Here is an 8,493-nt window from a genome sequence, read left to right as displayed (position 1 = left end):
GCCAGAGAGAGACGGGGAGTTTCGGGAAGAGCCAGGGAGGTCCAACTATGATTTCTCGTAGGAGAAGTTGCTTCAGATGCCTGCCACGTTGCTGCACGCTGCTCGCAGCATCCTCTGGTAACCTGGGTCGCGTGCACGACCCACGACGGAGCTTCTGTCGAGAGGATTCTCGTGTTTTCCGGGCGGATAGTCGACGATCAGGACATTTGGTCGGCTCGTCGGGTCACGGACGCGATATCGACGCGATTCTACGGGTCGAATAGAACTGTTTGCCACGACTGGACGGGGAACGGCGTTCGTCGAGTGCCGTGGAAACTGTCTGCCGTCCATGAACAGCGTCGCCGGCACGGACGCACCCCGTAGAAGGGTGCACACCGCGCAGATGCAGTCGGGGTAAGGTTAATAGCGCATGCGTGGCCTCGTGCGGTCCGATCGCCGCATGAAGGAACGCCGCAGCCCCGTTCCAACAACCTCTCCTGCTACTTCTACCCCTCTGCCACCATCCCCCACTGCCTGCATAGTATGATCCCTCTGTCAGACTGTCTTCTTCGTCTTCTGCGGGCAATGGGTCGTCGAAGGCCGAGGCCACGCGCCTTGATTCTTCTGTTTCGGCCTTTTTGGAGGTTATGTTTCGTTGGGTGCTTGATTGTTGTGTAACGGTGGTGGTTATTGCGCGGGTGGTCTGTTTTGCTGCGAGGGTAGATCGAGGTTGTATTAAATTTATGATAGAGGGGTTTGAATGTTGTAGAGGTTAGAGATTGAAGGATGAAGTTATCGGTGATGATTCTTTTTATGATTTCTTTTAAATGCTTGTTTTATCTTCCCTGGAGATGTTTTTATCGGAGATTAATTGCTTTAATAAAGTGTCTAACTTGAAAATTTGCTACCTCCTTTTGAGCTAGGACAATTTAACGTTATTATTTATTTGTTTAAATGTTTATATCGATGAAATATTTCTTAAAGATTTCCTGAGCTTTTGCATAATTAAAGGCAGGTCTCGTATATAAAGTTTCCAGATAGTTCAAGGAGTCTTGGTTACGTAGCAAATAAAGGACAACTTGTCTACCAGTACAATCCTATTTTAGTAACAAGCAATTGATCGTGTTTCACAGAGTTCGACACGAAGTAGAAACTTCCAGAGTCGAAAGTTCTGAAGGAGACCCAAATTCTTAGATTGACGAAAGAAGAATCTATAAATGTCCAAGAAGAAGAAGGAGAAGAAGAAGAAATTCTCAAGAAATCCAGAAAGGAAATACTCAATTCTTGTCGCGAACTTTCTGCAATCCCCTATACTTAGCCTTCTACACCCAAAATCCTCTATCTTTTATGATTCCAATACAATTATAGAATAGCAGTGAGCACCGAAATAAAATTCAAAGAAAATAGGAAGGTTGACATCTGTTGGCGCCTAAGGTTGGACTATTTAGGCCAGAGCCTTTCAGGATTAGCATAAAGGGACACGAGGAGCTTCCATGATCTTTCGCAGTGTCGACAAACACTTGTCAACGCCATGGGTTTTCTCGAAAAATAAGCTCGGATAGAATTCCACCACGGTGCCAATTGCTTCTCTTAGAGGACAAGTCTAGTTCTATCTCTCCTTTCCAAGAGAAAGCGCGCCGAGGGCGCCGAGCAGGGATGATTTCTGATTACTTTCTGATCACCTCTATTTGATCAGCGAATAGGATGAATTCTGCTTCATTCCTCGAGCTTCAGACCCAAAGCTAACACGGGTCTCTGAAAATTAGTTTGACTGCCATTTCAGTCTCTAAAAGGCACAAATTGAATATGGATATCTAGATTAGGAGGCTCCGTTCAATATCGTAACGAGTGGCACCATTTTGCAATAGATCTCATCCGCTCGATTAGGATACAAAGCGACAATAACGAAAGCAACGACAACCACCGGTGTATTAAGCTCGAGGAACAGAGAGGCAATTTAATTATTCAAAAACTCGGGCAAACGAAAGGTTTCCGCCGAAGTATAACGTTCAGTACAAGGTAATTCCCTTCCTCTTTTTCTTTCTCGCTCTTTCTCCCACGTTCGAGGTGCCTGCGATGTTTTCCCTTTTTCCCTTTCCTTTTTTTTTTCTTTTTTTTTTTATTATTTTTCTCCCGACGAAGCCAGGCGTTGGGATTTCAAAGAACTCGTCTTTGTACCTTCGACGATTGTGGTCCCTTTATTTTCTGCCCCTTTCATGCTCTCCACCCTTTCAAATTTTTTCCGGAAGGGGATGAACGCGCTGTGCGGGACGAGAGAAAGGAAGAAAGCAAAGGAAGAAAAACGAAAATCATCTTTTCCGTTCGCTGTTTGTATAACAGACGTCGCGTCAATCCCTCCGATGGAATCATAATTTTCGCGCGCATCCCTTCAGCGGAAAATGGCGGCCCCCTGTTCAGGAACTTTGAATCTTAACCTCTTAATCTTCCTTAAAGAATAAGTCGTGGGAAATGTCATCAATTTCTGTAATGAAATCGCTTCTTCTATCGTTAAATGTTCTTTAATTCAAGGGAATTGTGAGTACAGTTGAACTTCAACTTCCGTTCTTAAGTTTAAAATTAATTCCGAAAAATATAGCGAATATTAATGTGAATAAATATTCTTGACTCTATGAAATCAGTCAAAACTCAATTGGTTATATAAGCACATATAGCCCCAGAACAAGGAAACAGAAAAGTGTATACGTTTCCTAACCTTAAAATGTATCACTAATGTACGTAGTTACAAATGCTTGAAAATTCCCCAGGAAAGTCCCTAGATAAACGTTACTTGTGAATACAATGTCTCGTATTTATCAAGTTCGTGGAAGAAGATTGCATTTACAATTAGATAAGCGTAATTTTTCAGTGAGATCCTCAAATATCGTCGATTTCTACAGTGATAGTGGAATATCCTCTTAAATAGTGGACTGCTTTCTCTGAAAGTGAAGAAAGAAAACGCTTATGCTTATTTTCCACGGCCGAGCTCCTGTGTGCTCGTTCCAAAGATGCACTAATGCCTGATTCCTTCAAGGAAAGTTTCGTGGTCGTCGCTAAAGCGACTTCACCCGAGGCTATGTCTCCTCTAAAGCGGCCTTTAATGGCCAAAAAAGACGACACCGTCTAACGAAAGTTCGCGATATTCCCTGATTCGCCGGCAATCTTCGAGGCGCCGTTGAACAATTTTTCCTCCTTCTTGGAAATGGCAAAGTTTATGCGAATCGAGCCTGCCTCTTACCATTTCTTCGCTACTTAATCGCTCCTGTTCCTTTCCAATCTATTCTCCGTCCTTTCATAGAAACGAGACGCAAGTTTTGAGACACCGTACTTATTTCTAAAATTTCTCTCCAAGATCGGAAAATTTCATTTCGATCGCGATTAAGGATCCGTCGTATTTTACTCCGCAGATCTGGTAACATCGGATGAACCTGGTGACATTTAGCGTACACTGAAAAATTCTCTAGCGACGCGAATAGAAGAGAAAATGGCCGCTGCCTTGCATAGATATAAAATATATCGTTTTCAGCGCTTTCCTTTTTCGCTCGAGGTCCCATCGCTCGGAGGAAATGAAAGCAATGTCTTTGATAGCGTAAACGAGCGTTCCAGCTCGATCTTTCGGCGCGCTAAATTCCCGTCGATCGATCGTTTCACGCCCCTATTATATTTCCTCTCGAAAGAAGACTTCATTTTTCACCCACTATCTCCTTTTTGCTTCTCGCTTTATCTATTCCGCGAGTCGTCGCCGACAGAAACAACTTCTCTCCTGCCGTTTGACGACACCGTCCAGGAAGGTCTTGCATTTTTTCGAAAAATACCTAGCTCGTTCATCGTATTTATCGCGTGGCTGGGATTTTCGTGCTTTTCTTCGCGACAAGATTAAACCGTAAACCAAAGCTCGTCGCGTGAAATTGTCACGGTGATTTTGTCTTAACACGGACTTGGTACAAATTAACTACCATTATGCAAAGGTAAAGAAAATCCTTAAACCTTTCTCTTGTCTTCCAATTTTGTTTCTTTTTTTTAATGACATTTGATTTCTACACGCATATAAAAATTTTTTCATATATATAACACAAGAAAAAGAATGTTTAGTATAAAATTGATAAGAGATAAACTCCCATCTAAGTTTTAAAATCAGGACGAATCTTCTAACCTCTTTATTTTTCACGTAGTACTTCATTTTAGCCAAAAATATAGAGGAAATAAAAATATCTCGACATGCATGTATGTATCCTGGGAATTTACCCCATGGAAGTGCGAATACAGTTATAGTTTATAAAAAATGTATGAATTATCAAATTTGTTATCAATAGTAAATTGCCCAAAGCATAAATTTATAATGAAAACGGAAAAATCAAGAAATTCTTGGTTATTATAGAAGACACGTCGTTATTAACGAAATCGGTAACAATCGAGACTTTTTGTCAATCTTCGGTCCACCGTAGGCTATATACAGGGTGTTCCAACACAACCGGGTGATACCACATGAATAATATTCAGCAAGTACGCGTGTACTTTACTTAGCCTTCGCTGGACCAACAGTACATCAGCGTACTCGGTGAATATTCAAACTCTATTTCCCCGATAACGAAGCTTCGAATGAAAAAATTTTATTCTTCATTTTTGGTGTATTTTTTCATATAGAATCACCAACTTCTCGGTTTTACAGTCTTCTGCTGCTGCGATACCCTATATAGTTCGTACAAGGCGACGTCGTTTTCGCTAGATAGTTCATTGACCGGACGAGAGACGTGGCAGGCCCAGGAATTTGAAATCGTCATAGCACAGGCAGGCACCGAACCACGCCGTATAATTCCAAAGCCATAACAAATTTTCAATGTTTTGATTTCTCTTATCACTCCTGCTCGAACCGGCGACTTCCTGTTATGTCAAGTGTTCCAAGAAATGTTTTGGAATGTAACGTTGTATTTAACGAGGCGACCGTTCACGTATCTGCCTATTGTATTCAGCGGATTTTACGGTCCGCTGCGCATTGGAAGTGGAAGGGGAAGTCGCTTCTCGACGAATCCGCGTACCGTCTAGCGGAAACTACAGCGTGGTTAGGTTAGTCCACTACGGAAACTCGTGGCGACCGGACGTGTCGCCTTGTACGGACGTAACCGCGGCTTATCTGCTACGTAGTACGTTCATTTCTTTTCTCTTATCATTCATACGCTACTGCTAACTTCCTTCGATTAATACCTGCTTATCTATTAACTTTTTGAGCATTATCATAGCAAATATATATAGGTTTCTACATCTTTTCTGGTTTTATAATTTTGATAGTACTTTAAATTTGGTCGTTGAGGTTACCAGTAGTTTAAATTTAAATACGATCGTTTAAATGTATCATAATTAGTTACGGTTTCGTATATTTGTTTTAAATTTCATATTTTCTTTTCTGCAGATCATTAATTGATTGCAAGGATCACGTAAGACGCAGTGGACGCCAACGAGCGTATTTGAGAACCAAATATGGCCGCCAACGTATTGGAGAATCAAATATGGCCGCCATGATGGTTTGTCCTCGAATCTGCTAACCTTTCATGAAAACTTGGTAATATTGAACTTATTATAACGAAACCAGAGGTAACATAGCTTCGTAAGTACTTTGACTTGTTGAATCATCTTTAGATGCATTATATTTGAATAAGAAATTGAAATAACTCACATTTTACTGCATTTCGATCGCGAATATTTTGAAACAACGTCATAATTTGCCCGTGAACAATAATTTTTATTTCCACGAAAGAATCTCAATTACAGACACGACCAATTTTCGATGCAATCCTAAAACGGTTATCGCGCAGTATGGTTGTGCAGACATATTTCAAAGTATAGTAATGAACCGTTTCGTATAATTTCTTGCACTCAGTTGTATTACGGTACGACACTTTTAACATTTTACATTTAGTAATTGGTATTTCAAATATGTATTCGGTTTCCTACATCCACCGTTAGCAAAACGAGTAACGGCCAGCTGTAATAACTTCATAAAAACAGCAGTAGTTTTCTTTAACAAACGTTCAACAGGGAGAGAACTCTCCACCCCATCCCCCTTGCCCCACTAATTTTTTTCTCTCAGGAATTTCTGTGGCCGCGAGCAATGCGGTCGGTAGAGTCAGTGTTTGTTTACGTATCGAGTACCACATTTCCTTTTCAGAGCCCAATAGCTCTTGCAAAATACAATCATAACAGACACACGCAAAAGTAGAGTCAGTGTTTGTTCGCCGATCGAAATTTAAGCGGACGCGTTAATAATCTTCTATTTTTCTTTTACTTTTGTTTTATCTATTCACACCATTTTTCAAAAATATTCATTACCGGTATTAGAGTCAGTTCTTGCCTTGGAAAGGACCCAACGGTGCTTCAGAAGCCAAAAATGTAAGTATATTTGTACATTGTAAATTAATTAATTTGTAGTCTTTTCAAATTCTTTTAATAATTAATAATTACGAAAGGAAAAGAATAAAAATATAAAGAGTATAGTAGATTTCGAATTATATTAAAATTTCAACTTTTCACTATTTAAAATTTTTCAAATGAGTGCCTTTAAGAACCGACTATAATATTCGATGCTTTGTTACAGATTTCTGCAGCCGCCATTTTTCCACGCATCCTGTGAGCCTACCGCCATGACAGTCTTCACGGTGTCGGTTTTCTTCAGGACTTCTTGTCAGTAATTGCAGCAATGTTCTTCGCAGCAATGGTGAGTCGCATGCATTTTGGTTCCTCTGATCACTCAATCATGTCGTAGGATGAAAGGTCCAAATCGGCACGAGTGATTGGTTGTATTACGTAGAATTTTTGACGAGCATAGTGACCACGGGTATTTATTATACACGTGAGTAGTAATAAAATGTCTCTTGTGTTTTATTTATTAATTTAGGATAGGTTTTCTTGCACATCGCGTTTTTGATAATAATAAAATATAGACAGTTCGTTCATAATATATTGGCGTACATAATATCGGTAACATAAATAATACGATATTGTTAATTAGTTTATTATAGAATAAATATTAAAATAATTTTATAGCGCAGAAGTCGAATACCCTTCGACTTCGTTGCTACGAAAATTATAATTATGACACAGCAACAATGATTATATGCCTCATCATTGTTGTTTTAATAGATAAAACTTTAATTGAATTTGAAATATATTAATATTACTATTAATTTTCCTTCGTTCGAAAATGTATTGAATATAATGTGCAAGAAAACATTTCGCGACAGGTAGATTTTGGAGTCAAAGCAATAAATTTAAACTCTATTTTCATATTTTCGAAAAATGCTTTGACAAAGAAATCATCTGAGATTATTTCTATTAATTTTTAAATTAGAGTCAATTATTTCATTACATCGAGTCTTTATTTCTCACAAATAAATTCCTTGTTCATTGTTAATATTTTCCTTCAATGTTCAAATTTCAATAATTCGTTAATTTTGTAAAGTAAATTCATTGTAAATAAATTGAAAAAATACAAAATGAAAGAAACTTAGAAACTCCGTTAGATAAACACGATAATCATGTTTTTAGTTCAGGATTTTCAGGTTTAACCCCTTCCGTGTTCACTGTCAGGAACTCGCTCACGTGCCCAGGTGTTACTTGAGTGGGTGAGAGGCAATGGGCATGATGACCATAGTCGATAAGCTTGTAATAATCTTTTTAGCGGCTGACGATGAGTTAGGGTATCGTGCGCGACGTATTTTCCACATTGTGTTTGAGGTTAGGTTGTGGAATTGCGTCGTTCGTGCAATTACTTCGCTCCCTTTTCCCAAAATTTATATTTACGAACTTTGAGAATTCGTAAATATTAATTACAATAGGAGAACATAATCTGTCATTAGATACAGCAGATTATAGATAGTATAATCGCGTTGATGATACCAATTTTCGTATTTCCTCGATTACGAATTTTTTCCCGAGAATTGAAATTCTCGCGTTTTACGTAAAGGTCCCTAGCCTTCGTCAGCCGATTTCAGTAAATGGTACGTACATTTAGAGTGTGCAAGTAGTATGTTCACACTCGGGTGTCGGAGGTGTCCCGGGACAGCCTCTCGTAGTGTAGGACCTTGCCCCCGGGTGTATGTGTGAGAACCGTGGAGTGTGGTGTGTTGGAATGCTTGATTTTTGCCATTTTTTAAATATAGGGTCAGGTAGGCAGGTAGTATACTCTCTGGTGTATCTGTTAATTATAAGTAGGTAGGGCCGGGCAGGTTGGCACAGTCTCTGGTCGGGTAGGCGCGTTTCCGCGTGCACAACCTGTTTCAGGAATTACAATTTGAATAATCGACAGTGAAGTTGGCACGATTGGGTGTTGCCATTCGTCACTAGCTTTACCCATCGATTTTTTCAAATTTGGCTACCTCTGGTCGCCATCGCGGTCGTGGTCGCGAGGTTAGGTCCCGAAACGAACGCTTGCACGCTCGAGGTTTTGCGCATGCGCACGAACGCCGATCACTGCGATCGTTGCTCGTCCATGCGCACTCTGGTCGGTTTCCGCGATTTATATTT

At 40.0% G+C, this 8,493-nt stretch overlaps 1 protein-coding gene across 1 annotated transcript in view; it reads right to left on the bottom strand.

Moving 5' to 3' along the window:
• Positions 1 to 623: 623 nt before the first annotated feature.
• The window catches only part of LOC108553197 (potassium channel subfamily K member 18), a 33,879-nt gene continuing 26,009 nt past the window's right edge, over positions 624 to 8,493 (bottom strand). Inside the window, exon 9 of the mRNA XM_017907997.1 lies at positions 624 to 690. The gene's annotated coding sequence lies outside the window, so the exon portion shown is untranslated. The remainder of the gene's footprint in view (positions 691 to 8,493) is intronic.

The sequence above is a fragment of the Eufriesea mexicana genome, unplaced genomic scaffold (assembly GCF_001483705.2).
Source record: "Eufriesea mexicana isolate 0111107269 unplaced genomic scaffold, ASM148370v2 scaffold9538, whole genome shotgun sequence".
In the NCBI taxonomy this organism is placed as follows: Eukaryota; Metazoa; Arthropoda; class Insecta; order Hymenoptera; family Apidae; genus Eufriesea; species Eufriesea mexicana.
The sequence above is the reverse complement of the archived record's forward strand: the minus strand, read 5'-3'. Positions and strand labels throughout refer to the sequence as shown.